Source organism: Trichosurus vulpecula, chromosome 6 (genome assembly GCF_011100635.1).
Source record: "Trichosurus vulpecula isolate mTriVul1 chromosome 6, mTriVul1.pri, whole genome shotgun sequence".
NCBI classification, from domain to species: Eukaryota; Metazoa; Chordata; class Mammalia; order Diprotodontia; family Phalangeridae; genus Trichosurus; species Trichosurus vulpecula.
The window spans coordinates 58,633,057-58,656,998 of record NC_050578.1 but is presented as its reverse complement, the minus strand read 5'-3'; positions in this window follow the sequence as shown (position 1 = coordinate 58,656,998).

Below are 23,942 nucleotides of genomic sequence, written 5' to 3'. Positions count from 1 at the left end.
CGCTCATCAAACTCCACTATCTCCACCCCTCATTTTTGTCCTATTCTCTCCTGGCTCCATGTCTTTGCTCACAAGATAACCCAGACTTAAAATGGGCTTCTTGCCCATTTTTATTTGTTTAGGTCCTTCCCTTCCTTCATGGTCAAACTCCGGCCTTCAGGGCCACCTCTTCCACAAAGCTTCCTTTGCCTTCATCTTCCTGCTGCCAAGATTAAAGTGATTTCTCTCTCCTCATACTTTTTAATAATACACTGCTTCTTGAACTTTTCCTTTGCACACTCTTCCTTTTAACACAGATTGTGTGTGTATAAAATCTCCCAAGTAGATTACAAAATACTTAATAAGAGCCTGTTACATCCATCTTTGTATTCTTAGTATTCAACACAGTATTGTTAACATTGGAAAATTAAGAAATATTTGATTAATTTGTTGATTTGAATGACTAACTTAGCACTTACAGTCTTATACTGTTAATGATTAATTCAGCCATTTTATCTCCTCCATTAGTTCATGAGCTCTGTAAGGGGAGAATACTGGTCTTTTATTTCTTTGTACTGGTCTTGTATTTCTTTTTCAGGAGAGTCGGTTAAAAAATGTTTCCTAGGGTTCAATGTTAAAAAAAAAAGATCTTTACAAATAGTGAGCGTTCAACATATAACTGGATCAAGTTAAGAGAGCAAATGGCTTTTTATTCAGTGATGGGTGCCCAGATTTGTGTATTTTTTTCTCTATTCTTAGTAAAAAGACAATCCATAAAAACTACTAAAATTGGGATGAGGGGGTTAATGTGCAAGTGAATGAATGATTTATTAAGCGCTTATTATGTGTGAAGCACTGAGCTGAGTGCTGGGAATACAAACAGAAAAGTTTAACAGGTTCTGTTCTCCAGGAGCTCGTGTTCTAACGCAGGAGGCAACACATGTGGAAGGCTTCCGCTGTAAGGCCAATGGAAAAGCCCCATGGTCCTTGGGGTGCAATAGCAAAGCAGATGGTAATGCCTCTTCTTTGAGATCATTTCCATTAATAAGATCATATCAGTTGGACAATTTGATTGTGTCAAGAACTTTAGCGATGAGAACTTAGTATTCTTGGTCTTCAGTAGATGTGGTTGTATCACTAAAGCAGTTGGCCAGGCTGTTTCCCCCCAGGGGCTGCTTCTCAGGAGGGATGGCTGTAATCAGTGGGCTGAAAGCATTGGTATTTTAAAGGCTCTCAGGTTCAGGGTCTTAGGCTATCTCCATCAGAATAGGAGGGGAAATGGTGGTGGTCATTTGACTTCCTTGGCTCATGTTGTCTCCTGTTCCTCCCTCAGGGTGCTCTGATGTTTTAGCAGCTAGCCTGCCTGCCCTGTAAGTGGCAATATATTGGGATGGCTGGCCCTTTCTCCACAGAAACCACCTCCCCAGAAAATGGCTGTGAGGGCTGGGCTGGAAGCAAGACCTGCGGTCTAAGAGCACCAACACTCCCAGGGTTCTTGAGCCCATCTGCCTGTTGTTGGCAGTTGGTCAAAAGTTGTTGCTGGTGGTGAGGAGGAAGATGAGCACCCCTTCTTCACAATGATTTTCCCCTTAAATGATGACTATGCTGGAAGCAGGTCTGGTGGTTTGGGGGACATTGCCATTTCCAAAGTTCTTGGGTTGAGGATCCAGGTTTGTCTCTATCAAGGTCTAAGGGGAAATGGTGGTGTTTCAATTTGCCTGGAACATGCTTCCTTCTATCTCCCCCTTGGGGTACCCTGATTCTTCATCTAGTTTTGCTTGACAAACCCATCCATGGGTTTCTTACCTCCCTACCTATACATTCTCTCTCTCTCTCTCTCTCTCTCTCTCTCTCTCTCTCTCTCTCTCTCTCTCTGTCTCTCTCTCTCTCTCTCTCTCTCTCTCTCTCTCTCTCTCTCTCTCTCTCGTATGTATACCTGATTAGTGGTGTTGGTGAGAAAACTTCTGAGGCAAACAAGTAACTGTTGGGTAACCCAAAATAGTAGAGAATTGCCTAAGGCATGACTTTCTCAGAGTCACACAGTGTGACAGGCAGGATTTTCACCCAGTCCTCCCGTCTCTCTGCAGCTCTCCACTCTCCCGTTCTTCCTTACAAATCTCCAGAGAACACCTGAAACCTATCCTTGAGTTGTTCTGAGGATTAGGGACTGAGAAATCGAGCAACTGTAAAAGAAGCTTTCTGAGAAAAGTAAGAGCAAGTTGTAGACCTTTTTAATGGATAAAAAAATGGCTAAATGTTCAGGAAGCAATTAATAAGGTGACTTCTGCATGCTAAGAAAGAAGCAGGTATCTGGGAGAGAAGTGAGTTGAAGAGTTGAGACTGACTTAAGAAAAGTACATTTATGGGAAGAAAAATGACAGTCTTGAATCAGATCAGAGAATAAATAGCCTTGAAGACTCTTTAAGTGTTCTGTTAGCACAAGACATTTATTTTTACTTTAGGTTTGTTATTGAAGCTATCCCTTACGGAAAGTTGTGGCTGGTTTTGTGGAAAGCAGTATGATCACTGATCTTTTCAGAAATCAAAACCACTTTGACACACTTAACTATGACTCTCTACCACCATCTGGTGGACACACAACAAATTACTGGGGTCTTCTTAGAAGGTGAATTCTTTTATATGTTGAGGCTGAAGGTTTGTTTCTGAGATGACAGCTTTGTGACAGCTAACACAGAGGAAAAGGTCTCCAGTGACTGAAGGAAGCTGTATAAATTGCCAGGCCAAAGCCACCAGCTATATAAAGAACAGTGGTTCTTTCACAGGACGGGGAGTTAGTCAAATGTTTCTTAGAGTCCATAAATGTTCTTTAGGCTGAGACATTTGTTAAGTTTTGAAACTGATTCTGAGCTGAGCTAAGCAGCCATGTGGCCTTACTAGAAGGTTTGCTTTGGGTCAGGATGGATTTGTTATGGACATGAATAGAAAAGGACACTGTTAGAACCACTTGTTTGAACGGATCACAGGCCTGTTCTGAAGCATTTTCAGATAGCCAGGAAAATAAATGCTGTTAACCCCCAAATCTCTTTATATATTAAATCCCTTTATATATGACTCAAGAAAAGTCACAATTGTTTCACTGCAAAAATTAATGAATAAATTCCTTCTGGGAAAAGTGATAAACTTAGCGAATCTGGGAAGAGATAAACACGATGTTGAGTCAAATAATATATGTTATCCTAACATGACAGTTGCATGAAATTAATTGTTCTCACTTATTTTTAGTATTCAGTTTTTTGTATTCCATGTCTTTGTTCATACATTCTTACCTTCCCTGATTAAACACTGCATAAAGTCTGGAAGGATATTAAGTTTTCTTGTATCCCCATACTGATTAACTAATGACAAATATACTCATCCAAATATCTTGATGTAAACCAGACTTTTAGATTGTTGCTGAGCATATATAAGAATTAAAAGGTTATATGATGTATGATACATTAGTTATGTATCATGCCTTTATGTTACTGTTATTTATGCATATTACATGTATATTATATATTTAACTGGAGTAAGGCAGTCCACAGAATGAACTCTTGAGAAGAATGTATTTATATATTTTGTATGCTAAAATGGAAAGGTACAACAATGGGTCTGCCAGGTTAAGGCCAGCTAACATTTTTAACCATGGGACTAGAATGACAAAATGTGGAACGGCTTAAAACCTCTGCCGCTTCTACCTGATGACATCAAGAAAGGAGGGGGGAGTAGGATATTGAAAGAGATGAATGAGATGTCAAAAGAAAATAATCAAATGTCACAAGCGGTAAGAAACTGGACTGAGGTTCAGTGGAAAAAGATAGTGTAGGTTAGGAAAACCAAGGAGCACAATAAAAGATAACTGAAGAAAACCTCACAATTTGTAGACAAGCAGAAGCTAAGTTGGCAATGCCGTGGTTTCAATAGCAAATGGGTGAGGAGGTCTATTTACAGGGAAGTAGAATTAATCTTATTTGACTCAGGGCTGCTCTTAGAGTCCTCAAGAGATAATGGAGAGTGTGGTATGATGGAAAGATAATTGGAATGGTAATAAGAACCCTCAGGTCTGAATACCCCTTCTGCCAACTACCTGGGTGACTTGGGGTGAATCATGTGACCTCCATTTCCTTACCTGCAAAAATAAGGGAGTTTTATAAGGTACCCCTGTTCTAAATCTGAATCTGGAACCCTGTGTGCAAAATAGAGGTGCAGAGTTTCAGGGGAGAGCTAGAAGAAATCTGGACATAGTGGGAAGGGAAGGGAATCAGTACTGACACAGCACATGCAATATGCCTGGCATTGTGCTAAGCATTTCACAAATATTAGCTCATTTGATCCTCACAACAACCCTGTGAGGTAGGTTCTGGTATTATCAACATTTATAGTTGAGGAAACTGGGGCAAATAGGGGTTATGGGACTTGCCCAGGGGCCACATGGCTAGTAAGTGTATGAGACTGGATTTGAATTCGGTTTTCTTGACTCCAGGCCCAGAAGTCCACTCCATTCACTGCCTCTATAAGCAAATGAAGTTTTAAAAAAAGTCCTAGGGAGTGGAATCACAACTCCTTTCAAGTATAATTTCCTGAAGGAGACCTTTAAGGACATCATTCAGTGTTCCTTCTAGTGTAAGGGTCTACCAACTTTCCAAGGGGTCTGGAAAAAAGCCTAGAATGCTTCCCCTCCTTATCACTGCCTTCTGGCTTCCTTTAGGGCCCAGCTAACAGCCCATCTTCTACTGGAAGCCTTTCTCAATCCCACTCAATGCTACTGCCTTCCCTTTCAGATTAGTTCTGATTTACTCTAAATACAGTGTGTGTGTACACAGTCGTTTACATATTCTCTCTTCCATTAGACTGTGAATTCCTTGAGAGCATGGACTGTCTTTTGCCTTTCTTTGTATCCTCAATACTTAGCACAGTGCCTTGAACATATCAAACAATAAATGCTTGGTAACTTAATGTTTGTTTACTATGGATAGATTTCAGGAGTCTGTGAACTTTCATGGAAAAAATACTTCCTTATTTCAATATATCTAGTATACTTTTAATCCTATATATTTTACTTTATTCATATAAAATATTTCACCCAGAAATGACCCATAAGCTTCTCCAGATTGCCAAAGGGATACAGCATCCATGAAACAAAAAGAACCCTCAGGGAGAGTGCCTTAAAGTATTAACCACTAGGTGGCAGTGTTATCCTATTAGGTCATAGCATTTCCAGGTAGTCTTTTTATTAAGAATAAAGTTTGATGCTATCAGCCTCCACAGAAAGAACTGATGGTGTCTAAATACAGAAGAAGCATACTATTACTCACTTTCTTTCCTTCTTTAATTTTTTTGGGTCCAAGTTTTCTTCCACAAAATGACTAATATAGAAACATGTTTTACATGATTGCACATGTATAACCTATATCAGATTGCTTACCATCCCAGGGAGGGGGGAAGGAAGGAAAGAAAGGATAGAATTTGGAATTCAAAACTTAAAAAAACCTCAAACATTAAAAATTATTTGACATGTAATTAGGGAAAAATGAAATGTTATTTAAAAAAATAATAAAGGTCAGCATTTCCTTTTATTAAAATACATACATGCAATTTCTTGAATGGAAGTTGCTAATGTATAGACAAAACATCTCTCTATAAACTACAATTGTGACCTAAATATCTTTTTAAACCAAGATTCAGAAATAACAAGAAAATTTGTTGGAATCCTATCTTTCCCATAAACTACTTATCTTTTATTGGCTTACTTAACTTCAGAAGTCATAGGACCACAGACTTAGAACTTCAGAGGTCATTTATCCCCCACTTCCTCAGAGGAGGAGGAAATAGGTCTAAGACAGAGAAATAACTTGCTTAAAGTCACACTGGTGACTTTGGAGAACAAAGATGTGAACCAGGTCCCTTCAGTCCACATCCAGGGTGCTTTCCATTGGCCCATTCTGACGGCCCAGCTTAAGTTAGAACTCTATGCTGATTCTTTCTCTCCAAGCCAGGCATCTCAATAGTCAAGCTTGCTCAGGTATTCTCTTCACATCTGTTTCCCCAGTGCTACCACATACCTATTGAGGCCCCACTCAAACCAATTCAACAGTAGCTAATAGCCATTGCTGCATTGAAGCAAGCAGTAAGATTTCCTACTTCATCAACAGAAAGAAACCAATTTCCTCCCTTCTGTTATGTACATGGACTGTCTTATGACTCACTTTCTTGTGAGAAATGAAAGAAACCACTGTCCACCAATAGCATAGAGATTTCCCTCTGGCCTAGAAGCTTCTTTTCAACAAGACCCTGAGGTGGTGGTCAATTTGATCAGTCCAGGCTGGGCATGCTTCTGTCAAGCATTGATCTTTGGATATTTGACTCTGCTATGTGATAACTAAGGAAGCTTCCTTCCTTCCTGGGTAGCAGTGATCTACACACACACAAAACTGCAATCTCTAATGCAGGCAGAAATGGCTTTTAAGGAAGAAAAGCATTTCCTTTTTAAAATAGTTAGATAACTCCCCCAGAGTGGTACAAAAGGGTCTCATGGAAGACTGTAACCAGCTGTTTTCCTTCTCAAGTGGAAAACACAAGCTTACTGATGAGAACTATTAAACACTGAACTGGGTTGTAGAGGGAGATTCTGTACTCTCTTGAAAGCCATGCACAGGATTCATAGCAATTTACCTGTGATGTATGTAATGCCAGGCTGGTGGGCTGGCTCATTTCCCAGGTCTTTGCATTCCACCTATCAAGAACACTTTCTTCTTTCAAACCTCAGTGGATTTGTCAATAATAGCTGAACTCTGATTGTTAAGTTCAAATATTCCATGTTTCTTCTCTCAGCTAATCTTTTATCTTTTTAAATAAGAAAAGAATATTAATGCTTTTAGTTCTGAGTCTGTGTTCCAATGACTTGAATGAAGTTAAGTAAGCAATCATATACTTTATGTGAGAAACAGTGACTCATTTTTATTTGAATAATTTAAAAAGTTCATTTGTCTTTGAACCTTTTCCCAATGAACCATCCTAGTTCAAGTTCTCATTACTTTTCTCCTTGACTATTACTAAAGCCCTCTATTTGGTCTCCCAGGCTTAAATCTTTCTTTTTTCCAAAATATCTTCTACGTAGTTGCCAAAGTAACTTTCTGAAAGTGTAAATTCTACTACTCACCCATTTGTACTCAATCAAAAAACTCCAGTGGCTCACTTTACCTCCAGGGAGAAAAAAATAAAATCTTCCTTCAAGCTTTTTTATAACCTGGCTACAACTTATTTTTCCAGACTTATTATTTCCCTCCATATACTCTTAGGTCAATCCAAATTGCCCTGGTTACTTTTTACCATATACATTCTCTCTCTTATCTCTGTGCCTTTCTCCTATTTTTGAATCCTTTCCCTCCACATCTTTCCCTCTTAGAATCTCTAGCTTCCTTCAAAATTCACCTGAAGTACTGCCTATTATGTGAAGGCTTTCCTGTTCCCCTAGCTGCTAGTATCTCTACTCCCACCCAAATTGTCTTTATGTATACACACTATTTGTATATCTCTCTCCCTATAGAATGTATGCTCCTTGAGGGCAGAGCCTGTCTAATTTTTGTCTTTGAATCCTCAGCACCAGTGTCTGGCTGTACAGAGTAGGTGCTCAATAAATACTTTTTTTAAAAAATGGATTTTAATATAGAATAATTAATAATTAAAATTGTATGAAATGAAATCGTGCTTCATATGCCATCTGCCACAAAGCAGATGTTCCCATAATAATGCAGCTAAATAGAAATTTAGATGCAGCAATGTCACATCTGGGCTTTTGGGATTCAGTGGCAAAGCTGTTAGCTTCAATTAAAGAAAATCCTAGTTGGTTAGAAAAATGAAAAGCTTCCCCTGGCATGCTGAAAATAAATACAAGGTCGCTATATTGTGTTGAAAATATGATCACCCTTTTGACAAATACAGTCAACTAGCTTTCACTGGATATGTCTGGCATTCATATGGCAACGTATACTGACATTACTCATTCATTTCACTGGTCATTGTTTCCATGTTAACCTTCAAAAAAATGATAGGTAAAGAGACTTGAATTCACTTAAAGCTTCAAGGCATTCTTCTTGTCTCTAAATCTCTCTTGGTCTTCAGTGTCCTCTCCATCATATTTGTTCTTTTCATTTTAAAATAATTTTCCTTGAAAAAAGAAGGCAGAGGCAAATGGGTTTGCCTCTTCTCTTGTTATCAAGCACCATTACACAATTTGTACCCTTTATTCTCCTGTACCCTCCAAAGTAGACCTATCTCTTGCTCTAAACAGGATTTTTCCCCCCTTGGTACTTTTTGCAAATCTTAGCTGATTCTTTGAATTCTGAATTTTGTGACAACTACAATTTTAGTTCTGTGCTAAGTACTGGCAACCACACTTGGTTATGTGCTTCTCTCTCTCTCTCTCGTTCGTTCTCTCTCTCTCTCGTTCGTTCTCTCTCTCTCTCTCTCTCTCTCTCTCTCTCTCCCCCCCCCTTTAATCTGAGCTTAATGGAGAACTTCCCATGAAGCAACATCCAAGTCTCTGAGTATCTCCCATTTCTTGAAGGGATTAATTATGATTGCATTCTCAGAATTTTGCTCTTCTGATCCTCCTATCCATCAGTGCATTTTTCCCTTTACAATCTAAGTGATTATATATACATATATATATACATATATATACATATATATATATATATATCAGTCCTCTAAATTTTTTGTAATTTTGTTTTCGGTTTGTTTTCCTAAAGCTCAGGAGACCTCTTCATTCCTTGGTTATCATGACCCCTAAGATAATATAGCTGCTTCCTCCCAAAATTCCCTTTATCAGCTAGCTAGTAAGAATAAAATACAGGATAAGTAGTTCTTATCATATCCTAAGCCTTCTGAGAACAAAGTTAGCAAATTATTTCTTTTAGGGATCCTTCCTCAATTCTCTTTCATCCTCCCCCTGTACCATTGCTTTTCCATAGTCTTTTGTACTATAAGGGATTTTTATGTCTGTTTTTGAAATTATGCTTACTTTTACAGTTATCATTAAAGCGCCTTGATTTGGCTGAACATAATATATTTATTAAATAGTGTATTTATTAAGATAACAGTATTTTATGCCTCTTGTGAACACTGGGTTTTCCAATTTTCATTTAAGAGGAGAGCATCCCAACAGTGGCAGCTAGGTGACACTGTAGATGGAGCTCATCTTGGAGTTGAGAAGACCTGAGTTCAAATCCTGCTGCATACATTTACTGGCTGCATGACCTGAGGCCAGTCACTTCACCTCTGTGTGTTTCATTTTCCTCAACTTTAAAATGGGGATGATAATATAACCTATTTCACAGGATGGTTGTGAGAATCAAATGAGGTAAATGTTGTAATATATTTAAAATACTTTGCAGACTTTAAAGTCCCATATAATATATTATTAGTGCTAATTATTATATTATATAATAAGCATATATATATTTTATACATATATATATGCTTATTATATTATTAGTGCTAATCATGGCAACAGAGGAAAATACTATTACTTTCTCCCAGCAGAATTAGAATATAAGGACGATTTTGTTTTGGTATCCTTGGTGTCTAGCAAAATGCCAACATGTAGGTGTTGATAAATATTTCTTGACTGTTGATTAAGATTGCAGATCTACAGTTAGACAGAACCTTAGAGATCATCTCTCATTTTACAACCTTCTCATTTTACAGATTAGAAAAGAGACCCAGAGAGTTTAAGTCATTTGTCCTTGGTTGCAGACAGAGCAAGAAGCAAACCAGTACCCTTGCACAGCACTCCCCATATAGCAGGTGGTCACTATACATCTACGGATAGTGATGATCATTTGTGAGTTATGTATGCGTGATATTGGATGGATAGGATGGCTTTTGAACCCTAATATGATGCTTAAAGGCACCTATTTCTTGATATAATTAGTGCTGTAAGTCCAATGACTATGTCTTCCAAGGACTGAAGAGCAACCCAGATAGTTTTGGAGACCCTTATCCCTGAAGATTTTGGCCATGTGCTTCTGCTTTGTGTTCCAGCCACAGAAACCCATTAAGCTATCTACCTAAATCATGGAGAGGTTTTGTGGACATCAATGAACACTAATGAAATTAGGGTCTTGTATTAACTACGGAAGCATCTAAGGCCAAAGAGAAAGACTGCTATTTTCTCTGATATAATTTGGGTGTAGAAAGAAAAGTAAGTAGTAGTAGCAGTGCTTGGGGCTCACATTTAAAAAGGAATACAAAACTGCTAGATCAATCAATCAATAATATTTATTATGCCCCTGTTATGACCCAGACCCTGTGCAAAATGCTGGTGATACAAATATACTGTATGTTCAGAAGAAATGGGGTGTCACATGCCATATTAAAAATTTTTTTCAATTTCTTTCCCAGTTCAAAGAGCTTTTTGCTAAAGGCAACAGATAATTGGTCTGTGTGGTGTTGGGGGGGTGGCAAGAAGGAGGAGAAGAGCTGTGTTCAGATTGTCTCATTACTTGAAACGGTGTCCAGAAGCATTTATTCTGCCTGCAACTATTTAGCCAGTCTTAAAAACTATATAATATTGATGGCCACAGTGGAGAAAAATGTATACAAAAAGAAAACTTGCACTTTAGGGAGAGAGTGGTAATAATTGCCACACACAGGATGAGACTCTGCCATCACTATGTATGCGGTGGGATCCTTACTGCCTCCCCAAGTTTTCTAGGTAAATTTCAGCAAAAATGAATATCAAGGGGAAGACTGTAGAAGGAACGGGGGAAGAACAGGAATTGCAAACCTAAGGCGAACCATTTCATGAAATCACTTTTTCTCCCAATCCCCCACAAGAGATAGCCTTTAAGGTCAACTTCTTCCATAAATCTATAGGGCAAAAATTCATATTTTCAAGAAATGAAATGAATGAAATTTCAACAACATTTTATTTAATTGGAATATTAACAAATAACATCTTCAATATGATTTCTATCATTTGTGATGCAAAGGTTGATATGCTTTGCAAGTTTCACATGAACTCAATGCAACAAGGCCACATTGCTGTCAATTTTAGCACATTCACTCCTTATATGTTCAGTCAAGTGTGTTGCATCTGTGATTTTCATTGAGTACACCTTCTCCTTTAGCATACCCCAGAAAAAGAAGTCAAGGGGACTAAGGTCTGTTAATATTCCACTTCATTTCATTTCTTGAAAATATGCATTTTTGCCTATGTGTCCAGACTTTAGGAATACCCTGTATAATCCCATGAACATTTTATAGAGGCAAAATCTGTTGTAAATAAATAAGTCTTACGGAGAAAGAGCCAGTGATGGGATATAACTGGTTCGCACCAGTTCGATAAAACCGGTACCTAATTTCAGGTTGAGTTCACCTAACTGGGCTGTTAGCATGGGCAGGGCCTGCGCCTACCACATCAGTAGTGGGGGGCAGTGCCTCGGCTCAGTTTGGTGGAGAGCAGGTTGTTAATTCATTTGAATCCCACCACTGGAAAGAGTGGATAGAATGGCAGCGAGTTAGGGGAGGGGCACTCTCTGTATGTGTATACTTTAGGGCCACCATTAAAGCCATCTCATGCTCTTCCACTGGTGTCCTACAGGGGGAGAGGGAGGGTTTGGGAGAGGGTAGAGAGAAGAAAACAAAAAACCTTTGCATAAAATATATCTTGTAAGAATCTAATATCTATGCTATATAAGGAATCAACACAAATAAGTAAGAGCCATTCCCCTATTGATAAGGGGTCAAGAATAGTTTAAAAAATGCAAACTATCAACAGCTATTATTTCATAATGATGCTCCTAATTTTGACTAAAACTCCGAGTTTTCACATCCCAATCCTCAGAGTGACAAAGATGGAAAAAAGAAGATGTAAATAGTCAATATTAGAGCAACTGTGAGACAATGGACAGGTAAATAAATACACTATTAGAGGAGCTGGGAATTGGCACAACTTTTCCAGAAAACAACTTGAAATTATTCCAGGAAAGTCAATAAATGGCTCATATCCCTTTGACATAGAAATTCCCTACAAGGAATATACCCAAAGGAGCTCACAAGCAGAGGAAAATCTCCCATATACCAAAGGATTTATAGCAACACTTCATGGAGGTAACAGAAAGCTGGAAACAAGACAAGTGCCCAATGAAAGGAGAAATTGAGAAATCCACTGAAATACGGGAAGATGTGAACTGATAGAAAGCAAAACAAACATAATCAAGAAAATATACACAAAGACAACACAAATGTTAAAGAAAAGAAGATTAAAAGGCAGCCAGATTTTAGTTACTTGGCATGACCAACCTTGATTCTGGAAAGCTGATTATGAAATTGTGCCCTATGCTGTCAGACACGGTTATTTTATAGGAGGGTTTTGCTTAAATGGTTTTTGCTAAAAGGGAAGATTCAATAGGGAGGTTTTTTTAAGGGAAACAGTAGTGGCATGAAAACAAAAGACAACAATAAAATATCTTAAAGATGGTACACAAAACAATTACAGTAATAAAGAAAACAAGGGCAAAACACTAAATTATGAGTTCAGGATCTGCGTTTGAACCCAAATTATGCTATTACCTCGGGCAAGTCACTTATGCTTTTTGGGTCTCAGTTTCCTTATCTGTAAGGTGAAGGTCCTAGATTCATATGGTCCTTTCTGGATTTAAATCCTATGCCAAGATATAAGGAGTATAAAATTGCCAACAGGAAAATGATCAGAATTCCTTCAAACAAGTTTTTATTTTTTGGGAGGGTAGTTAGACAACATGTACTCTATTCAATGGAAAAGGACATTTTTTTTTCAGGAATGACATTGTTAGTTCATCCAGAACACAGCCCAGTACTGGGTACATAAGAAACACTCAATTTTAGAAAAATAAGAAAAAGGAAAATAGTAATGGGAAAAGGGATAGCTTGGCCTTTATAATGCATAACAGAAATGAGAATGGATAGTAAAATCTAAGAGCTTATATTTGGCATCAAGTTAATGATCAACTGTAAAGTCTCACTACTAACTTCTCTTGATAAACACACACACACACACACACACACACACACACACACACGTCTTTGACATTCTCTAAATAAAAATAAATCTGACTTTTTAAAGTCTTTAAAGTCTTTTCCCTAACTAAAATCTTGGGGACTATCCTCATGATTCATTGGTACAGTGAGCTCCTGATGAGAAACTTCCCTCTACTAATGCAGATTGGTATCAGCTTTTCCACTTGGCAAGTGATTCCTTTATCACTGCACAGAATGTGTCCAGACAGCAAAATGTTTATGCTGATGACTGGACAAAAATTCTGCTTCCAAAGAAATTGTAAAAGATTTGGAGTTACTAAACATTAGCTTACTAAAATTCCATGTCCAAATACAATAAGGTGCACTTTTAATATTATTTTTTTATACTGGTGAACAGGGTAGGGTGGATAAAAGAAAGGTGGGAGAAAATGTAAGAGACATACAATCACTTAAACATAATGGCATTGGGTATCAATTTATTTGTAAAGTTGTATTTAAGGAAGTGGGCTTTTGTTGTACATTTTATTTTTTTTATTTTAGTATTTTATTTTTCCAGTAAAAACAATTTTTAACATTCATTTTTAAAAACATTGAGTTCCAAATTCTCTCCCTTCCTCCCTCCCTACCCCCTCTCATTGAGAAGGCAAGCAATTGATATAGGTTATACATGTATAGTCATGCAAATTTTGTTGTATATTTTAATCAATTTTCCTAAATACTGTTTTGAAAAGAATTGGAAAAATGCAGTGGTGGCAAATGGTCAGCAGATGGCGGTCTTTACTCCAGTACGCTTGATGCATACCTACATGGTAGCAATTTCCCAGCAAATGAGAGATGAAGCACCAGATTTTGTATGGGATTTCAGTTATGGGATAACTGAAAAATGGACAAAAATATGCAATGCACATTTCTTTTGTTTTAGGGCTGCAGTCTTATCTTCGTGACAAGAAAAACTAAAGCCAAAAACAGCCCCATCTAAGAGCAGACCAATGGATCTGGGGTCTGCCAAGTGTCTTAGACACATAACCTAACTGCCCACTGAAATCTTTTTACCAGAACATGCAACAAAAACTTTGGGATTCTATTGGGTTAATGACTACCTTGTGAAAGTAAATGAAACCACACTTGACTATACTTCACCTCTATTTGTGTATGAATTGTGGGAATGCCTAGTGGTTTAGTTTTTTCAGCACAGGTATAGAGGATGGATGGCCTAGTGTGCATATGAAACATACTTATCATAAATACAAGGATGACTAGTTATGCAAATCATGGTTTTTTCACTAATCTTTTTCACGTGGGTCATGTAGACACTATAAATTTTTAGAAGATTTATCCCTAAAATGCAATATAATTGGAAACAGAGTTAATGGGTTAAGAGTCAGAGGATCTCAAATATGCCATGAGTTCTGTTGTTACCTGTATAACATTAGACAAGTAAGGAATCACAGAACTGGAGTTGCGAAGGCCCTTTATTGGCCATCTAGTCTACCCCGTGCCCCTCAAATAATCCCTTCTTCAACACGCCCTACAAGATCTCAAGTAAAGGGGAATCCACCACCTCCCAAGGCAGTCTATTTCTCTTTGGGCTAGTTCTAAAGGTTAGAAAGTTTTTTCTCTAACATAAAGCCTAAATTTGTTTCTTTGTTGCTCATATGCATTTGCTACTGATTCTGCTCTTTGGGAAACTCAAAGAGAAACAAGGTGGTAGATAAAATGTTGAGCTTGGAGTCTGGAAGATCTGAGTTCAAATTTTGCTTCAAACATTTACTACTGGTATGACCCTGGGCAAGTCACTTAACCTCCATTTGCTGCAGTTTCCTTAACTGTAAAACAGGTATAAAAACAGTATCTACCTCTCAGGGTTGCTGATAGGATCAAATGATCAAATTTGTAAAGCGCCGAGTCCACTGCCTGGCACATAGTAGATGCTAAATAAACGTTTATTTCTTCTCTCCTCCCCCTCTCAAACTTAGTTTCTTTATGTATAAAATGAGGGTAATAATAATTATAGGGTCATTGTAAGGATCAATAAGACATTAAAAGTATTATGGAAGTCTTAAAGCATTATATAAATGTTATTATTAGTCAGTTAGCAAAACACCCTGGATTTATACTTTTAAGTATAAATGCCAAGAGATATCTACATCAAACATGTGGGTTTCAGAACTTTAAGGCAGTCTATGGCCTTCTTTCCCACTAGTTTAGTATGAGTGTCTAGTTAATAAACTTTGATCAGCTATCAGTGAAGTTTATTTAGCATGGACTTACTTGAAAATATTAAGTTTCATAGTCTTTGTCCCAATAGACACAGTATTAAATGGGAGTTAACAAACACAATGGTTTATTATTTGAAATTTCTGGCCTTTTCATCTTTAAAAGCTTGGGGAGTTTAGGGGCAAATGATAAATCAACCTCGTCTATTAATCATTGACCACATCAAAGATATATAGATTTGTTTAAGAGTCTGAGGTCCCTTATAACTCACATATTTGAAGTGTTGAAATGACTGGTTCTTCATGCACTATAATCATAAACAGTCCTGAGGAGACTTAAGAATGTATTGAACAGTGTTTTATGTCTTCATCAGAATTTAAGTTTTACTTAACAGAGTCCATATATTTGTGCTTTATAAACAAAATAATAAATAACGTCCTAAAAGTAATTGGGAATCATTACGTGCCAAATACAGACTGGGTTCACTCTGGCAAAAGTGTGCTTTAAATTTCATAGAGGTAAGAACCAATTAAATGTTTTTGAAATGAATGGGAATTATGCCTATAAATTATATAATGTTTTTATTGTTTTATGTTATTGTCTCACGAGCGAAAACTTGGTATTTGGGGGCCAAGACTCTACTGGGGTGGGCTGTCATCACTCTGGATGTGTCCAAACCCTTGCTATCCAACATCCCCTGTTTTCTGCCATTTGGGGGGAAGGCCTTTTTCCTGCTGTTGCTATTTGGCCTGAAGACAAGCCTGCCTAAAACACACTGACATCCCCTGGGATCCAGTTGTGTTCTTACCCTTTGGGTGGCTAAAGCCTGGTAATATCCTTTTTACTCTGAACCACTCTGAAGGCTGTCCCCTCAGGTCTTTTTCTCTGGGTATCTTATGTTAGCCTTTAAAGTAGGTGGTCTGAACCTGGTGCCCATGGCTAGATTTATAGAGGTCTATGAATCTGGATAGGAAAAAAAAAATTACATCTTAATTTTCACTAAGCTGTAACTGAAATTTAGTGTTTCCTTTAATTATGAATGTAGGCAACAAACATCATTCTAAGAAAAGGTCTCTCTCTCTCTCTCTCTCTCTCTCTCTCTCTCTCTTTTTTACACACACACACACACACACACACACACACACACACACACACACCTGAGGTTAAGAACCCTGAATGTAAAAGCTGCCCCTGTGTGAGTAAAACCAAACTATAAATGAAGGCCTAGCTATGGTTTTATGCTTTAGTAGTCTGCCTATTTTTGTGAAAGACACTTTTAAGTCTCTAAGCTGCTGTTATCAGATGTACTATGTCAGTGTGTCTGTATATGTATTATGGTTGGCTATTTTAATATGATAAGTAAAGAACACAGTACCATGTATACATATATACTAAATATAGGATATGAACTATTATTTGATAGTCTATTAAAAATAACACCTCTACTAACTGGCATTTCTGTACAATAGAAACTCATAATTAATCTGTAAGAACAATAAGTACCTTCTAAATAATATAAGCTGTAAACAGGTTATTGTTCAGTCATGCCTGACTCTTCATGACCCCTGGACCACAGCAAAGACACTGGAATGGTTTGCCATTTTCTTCTCCAGTGAATTAAGGCCAACAAAGGTTAAGTGGCTTGCCCAGGGTCACTTGGCTACTAAGTGTCTGAGGCCAAATTTGAATTCAAGCCTTCCTGATTCAGCACTCTACCCACTGAACCACCTAGCTGCCTCCAATCATATGTAGTATGCTTAAGCAGTATTTTCTTTGGGGGAGGAGAGAGGGAAGTTCAGATTGGTGATTTCTTCAGTGCAGAGAATTAATAATGGCTCAACTCCTTCTAGGTAATGCCAGTCAGAAACAGCTCAGCAATTTATAATGATGGAAGGCTGCCTGGGGGTAGTAAGGCGAGTCACATGCCTAGGGTCAGAAGTGGCGCTTACACTCAGGTCTTCCTGATACAAAGGACAGTTCCATCTACTAAGCCAGGTTCTCTCTCAAGCTTATCTTACTGCATGTCAATTATTTACAGACTTAGAATCCATATTCATTTACTACCCCAGGCTGGAAGTGCAGAGGCCACTCATGGGCCCAATCCCACTGCAGATCTGAATCTGGGCAAGTCACAGAATCAGTGATGGATGTGACCTGAAAGACCATCTAATTTAATGTCTACAGTACCTCCAAACAGGCAGTTTTCTAGTCTTTTCCTGAACAATCCATTTCCTTCTGGCGTAGATGGCCTTCTAGGTGGCCGGTGGATAGGGCGCCAGGCCTAAAATCAGGAAGACCCGAGTTCAAATATAGCCTCAGACACTTTCTAGCTGTGTGAACATGGGCAAGTTACTCAGCCCTGTTTGCCTCAGTTTCCTCATCTGTAAAATGAACTGGAGCAGGAAATGGCAAACCACTTCAGTATCTTTGCCAAGAAAACCCTAAATGGGGTCACAAAAGAGTCTGAAACAACCGAACAACAGACATACACTTTTGGACAGTTCTGATTATTAGGAAGATCAAGTCTAAATTTGCCTCTCTACAATTTCCACTCATTGCTTCCAATACCATCTTTTAGGGCCAAGTAGAACAAATTCAATCCCTTATCATTCCCTTCCCTCCCCAGGTATTCTCTTCTTTAGGCTAAACCTGCCCAATTCCTTCAAACAATTTTTCTATGCTATCATCTCGAGGCCATTCCCAAAGCTGGTGACTCCTCCATGGGGCCCTGGTGTTTGTTGAGTAGGTTGTACTTTAGGAAAATCGCTTTTGCATCTCTATGGACAATGTACTGCAGTAGGGAAAGCCTTAAGCCAGACACCAAGTAGGAGGATATCCCAGCTGTCCAGGTACAAGGTGCTATGAACCTAAATTAGGGTGGCAGCTGGGAGTAGAGAGGAGGGGACTTCTGCAAGGGATGTTATAGAGACAGAGACAAGCTTTGGCACCTGCCTGACTGTCAGGAGCATGACGGAGGAGTTGAGGATGACACCAAGAGTATCTAATCTGGGTTGCTGGAAGGATGGAGGGATAGAGAATTTTGAAGAGATGGGAGTTGGGGAGGAAGATAAATGAGTTCTGCTCTGGACACGCTGACTTTGAAATGTCTCCAGGATGTCAAATTCAAAATGTCCAAAAGGCAGTTGGTGATAAGGGGCTGGCAAATCAGAAGAGAGCCTACAATAGATACACAGATATGTGATTTTTATATTACATTACAGAGAGATGACAGTCAAGCTCATAGGAGTCTAATGATGTCATCAAGTGAATATTAAGGAAAAAGGAGAAGCCAATCTAGTCCAGTATCTTGGGGAATACCTATGTTGAATATATATGGCATGGAGGATGAATCAGTAAAGGAGACTGAGGAGTAGTTAGACAGATAAGAGAACTAAGAAGGAGTGTATGAGGGGAGAGGATGGTCAATGGTTGTCAAAGGTCAAGAAGGATGAGGACTGAGAAGAGGCCCTTAGATTGGATAGCTAAGAAACCATTGGAAGAGCCAGGTGTGGTGGGACACATCTGAGGAGACTGGGGCTGGCAGAAAGCTTGAGCTCAGAAATTCTAAGCTATAGTATGACTAAAGCCAATCAGGTGTCTGCGCAGAGCTCAGCACTGATATGGTGAGGCTTTGGAAGCGGGGAGTCATCAGGCTGTCTGAGGGGCAAAATGGGCCAGGTTGGAAACGGAGGAAGTCAAATTTCCTTTGTAGATCAGAAGTGGGATTGGATCCTCCAGTAGCCACTGAACTTCCAGCCTAGGCAAGACAGGGAGATTTAATCTCCCCTGACACACTAAAAGAAAGAGGGAGATGGAGAGAGGGAGAGAAGGAAGGACAGGAAGAAGAGAGACAGGGCGAAGGAAGGGGGAGAGAAAGAGGGAAAGAGCAAGAGGGGAGGGGGGGAAGGGAGAGAAGGAGGAAGAGAGAGGGGAGGGAGGGAGAGAGATCATTGATTAACTTGGTAGAGAATAGTTTTAGTTGAGTGACTGATATATTCAGAAGTCAGACTGCAGGAGGTTAAAGAGTGAGGTGAAAGAGGAGGCATTGATTAGACAGCTTTTTCAGAGTTTGATTAATAAAAGGAGGAGAGACGTAGGCCAATAATTAGAGGGGAATGCAGGATCAGGTGAGTGTAAGAATGGGGAGAATTGTGCGTGTTTGTAGATAAGGAACCAGGAAGTTGGAAGAGATTAAAGATGGGGGGAGGGGCGCCTTAGCCTTTATTTAATTTATATAATGATAAAAATGTGAAGCAGCCCAGGAGCCAAGGACAAATCTAGAGGGCACTAACTAGCTAACGTCAAGTCATTAATGATTCCTCTTTTGGTCCTGGTCATTCAAACTGATCTAAATCTTTATAATCATACATAATCATCCAGCTCACATCTCTCCATATTTTCTCCATAATTGCTTTGGTACAAAGCATTCTCCACATATGTAGGAAAACAGGGATTACTGTAAATACAGTATTATGTGGGTTATTTTAGAGATCAGCCTTTGCTTAAAAGCTTTAGAGTAACAGCTTTAAAAAGTACACTAAACTTAAAGTATATTAAACATCTAAGGTTAAGTATACGTCAAGTTGAAAATTTAATGTTGGGACAATAACACACAGCAGTTGCTCAGAGGCTAACACCAGCACTAATAATTTCTTCATATAATGAATTATGTTCACTTGAAATTGACGTAGTGATCTAATTGAGAGACAGTAGTCAAGTGAGCAGATTTTAATAAATAATGAGAAACAAAAACTAAGGCTTCTATCCTGAGAGGTCATCTATTAATCAAATCATAATATGGTGGTTGCATTAAGAGTCTGTTATTGAAGTAGCAGAGGCAGATTCTTGACTTTTTACATGCCTCCTTGATAGATATCAAATGATTTCTCTACTTATTTAGTCTAACCAGGTCGCTCAGTAAGCAGCTCGTATATCCATTTCCAAAATAAGCCAGATTCTTCAGCTACTTACTGGGAGTAAAGGTGCCAATCAGAGTGAAAGGGGTGGGGGTGGGGGGAAGTGTAGGGAAGGAAGGTGGTCTATAAGACAGTTAATTCTTCCATAACCCCACAAGAAATAATATACAACAGGGAAGTACTGCTCACTTTAAGCTCAGAAGTCTCTCAAGAACACAACATCAATATTCTGTCCAACCAAGTAAGGAGACAATTTCTCTTTAAGCAGAACACAGTCCCATCATGGTAACCATTTATTTCTATGAGAATTTGGGCAGCGGTGGTGGTGTTAAAAATATTACTTAATTGAATTTTCAGTTCAAATTGTACACGATAGAAGTATTATCCCCTAAACTTGTAGGACACCTAAGCTAAGTAAACCAGATCCCATCCATCATTTCTTCTTCAATTGATCATTTCTCTGCTTCTTCCTATTTTAACATCAGCTTTTCTTTGACTATTCTACTTTGGGCCAAATATATAGAGATAGCTGTGGCTACACTGAACACACACACACACACACACACACACACACACACACACACACACACCCTATCAGTATACATGTGGCTCAGAGAAAGTACAAAAACAAAGCATGAAAAGGCCCTAACTGATTAGTTGCTTGAACTCAAGACAGTAATAATATTAGTTGCAGTAAATTATTGATATATTGGACAGGGATAAAGGCAAGTATCTCTTTAATAAAAATATGATACCCAACAGCCAGGATGAAATAGTTGGATAACCTCTCAAGTCTCTTTTTATCTCTGAAATGCAGTAACTCAGGAAAAAATCAGAGTTTGAGCTCTTTAGCCTGGCATTATCACTGAAGCCCTGTTCCAACCAAAATGCTACAATTCAATGAGGAAGTTTTAAATGTATGTGAGCCGCTTTTTCATTAAGGAAATATAATTATGATTATATTGATACCACTAATAAGTAGTAGTCACCTAAGTGTTTTATGAGAATTATCAATAACAGCCAGCCTTTCTCTCTTTCTCTCTCTCTCTCTGTATGGGAGTGGGGGATTTTAAACCTATGACTTAATTATTTTGTCACTTTATAGAATCCCAGATATGTAAACTCCTTCCAGAATGGCAACTTACATACACGGGAAAAGCCCAAGTCAATGAAGAATGCCTATTGTCCAAGCTATGATAGAGAAGACAACTCCACAGCTTTCTCTTAGTACATATATCTTGGAAAGACAGTGAATGAACAATTACTTGAACCCAAATTTAAACAGGGAAGTAAGGTGGGCTAGATTTCCCTTGGGAAATTATGTGTTTTTAATCACCACATAACTTCCCTTCAAACAAAAGTCCATCTTTCTAATATCACTATTTTTCCAGTGGTAGCTTATGACTGTCAGCCGTAGAATACTACAGTCTCCGAAGAATTAAACTTGTGAGTGACCCAGAGTGCAATGGACAGGCAGACACATGGTGGGCATGAGGAGGCTATGAAGTCATACCAATACAGGAAGGGATGTAAAGGACATTTTCAGAGACAAACATGCTCACAGAAAGAAGTGGACTAACTGTGCAGCAAGAATGTGTGATAACTAAAGGCCAACCTATATGCTCAACTGGTATCCACCTGACACCAAAGCCAGCTAAAGGAAGGACTACAGAATGGTGGGTAGACCCCAAATGGAGGATTTTGGGGATATCAACAAGAATTACACAAATCGAGGTGGTGGTTGAGGATGGATTGCAATCTGTACTGTTGGAGGAAGTAGCCACATTTAAGGTATCTAATTTTAACAAACATTGAAATATCTGTTTTGCTGAAAATTTAATTATTCGTAAGCACCTTAGTGAGAAATTAGATGGCTAAAGAGATATTCCCATGCCTAGTATGTGCTTAATAAATATTTGTTTCACAGTAGCCCCTCAAGACAAAAATCACTGTCAGAACTGGAAGGGACCTTAAGAGATCAAAACAGCATTCTGTTTTCAACAAAAATAACTTGTAAATTAAGAAATCATACAAAGAATCTCAAAACTAATTTTCTAAGTGATAGAATAAACTGGTTTTTACTATAAAATGGAAGCACCTGCTGTCCAAGAGGCCCATCTATCATCGACATCTTGTTCTTTGTGGCACAAAACATAGTATGTGCTCAATGTGAATATGATCGGTATTACTTATTGAATAATACATATGTTCAGCATGTATTTACTTAATATATACATGATCAGTATGTATTCACTGAATATGTATGTGCACAATATGTATTTATTGAATGACATGGATAGATCAATATGGGCTTACTATTTTATAAGTATTATTTAATACTTATGTGCTGAATATGCACTTACTGAATACGTATGCTCAATATGCACTTACTGAATACATATGCTCAATATGTTTACTGAATAACTTTGAAACAGCACAGGTTTAATGTCTGCCTTAAGAAGGATGCTGAACACAATAAAAAGGAGATGTTTAAAATAAAGATTTATTTATTTTAGCAGAATTACCATATAGTCTATACCAAATAGCTTTTGATTTCAGATGCTTTGCAAATACAACACAATATAATGCCATGAAAAGTTGTATATACTTTCATACAACCAAATGCAAGTTAAAAAATTAGAGCCGTGTTAGACTTAAAGTCTTTGTAAATTAAGGATGACAGAAACTGACATGAAAAATAGTGAAGTTTTTTCTAGCTGCAAAGAAAATGTAAATCCAATTCATATTCTCAAAATCAAGTAATTAGTACCTAGACTGATGGCACATCTGACAATAATATGCTCCTATGCCTGTCTCAGAAAGAACCTCTGAGAAGGTGCTCTATCTTACCTAAAACTGTAAACAAGACACGGGCGTGTGGTGCATCAGTAGCAAGTAAAATTTTGGGCTTATGACAAAAATGGTTCATGCAAATGAAATAAAACTTCTGGAGGGTTTGAATAGTGTATTACATTTTGCACTACAGAAATACTATACAATAATATTTTAAAAACAAATACCATGAAAAAGTATCTGGTACGTATTTTTATGTGGTGAAAGGTACATCAAGGCATTTCTTCATATGGCAGCCCTTCCCTGACAGTTCATATTTAATGTCTCATAATATTTATATTTTATTTCATTATGCTTTGACCCACTCATGCCATATTGTTTCTGAAACAGCATTCCTGCTAAATTAGGAAGGGCAAGAAGATGGAAGACAGTGTCTCCTCCGGCTGTTGTTAAAAAGGCCTTAAGACTAAAGTCCATATGAAATTGCCCCATTTTCTATCTTTATTAACTGCCTCCCTTCCTAGGTTACAGACCCAGATTTACACTTCACCTCTGTGCAATATATTTTCTTCTTCAAAATTTTTCTTAGTGGTTAGTGGGATCAAAGGAAAAATGAACAAGAGTACCTGATTACTTGCTCTCTGAAACCCAAAGCCAAAGTAGTTTTAGAACGAAAAGGTCAGGGATTAACCCTTTTATGAAGACAAAAAGAAGTTAAAGAATTTCAACTTTTTTACTTGCAAAAATGAGAGGACTGGTCTACATAATTTCAAAGTTTCTTCCATTTTGAAAAAAGTTAACACTTGGAGTGTGATTTTTCTATGTTAAATCATCATACAGGTGAATACTACATGGAGAGCTGGCCTTGAAGCCAAGACCTCTGGGTTGAAGGGCGGTCTCTGCCACATATTGTCTGTGTGAGAGCATGGGTAAGTTACTTGATCTCTCATTGACACAGGCAATTTTCCAACTCTAAGATTGATAATTGCAGATAAGTCCTTGACATTGGTGTAA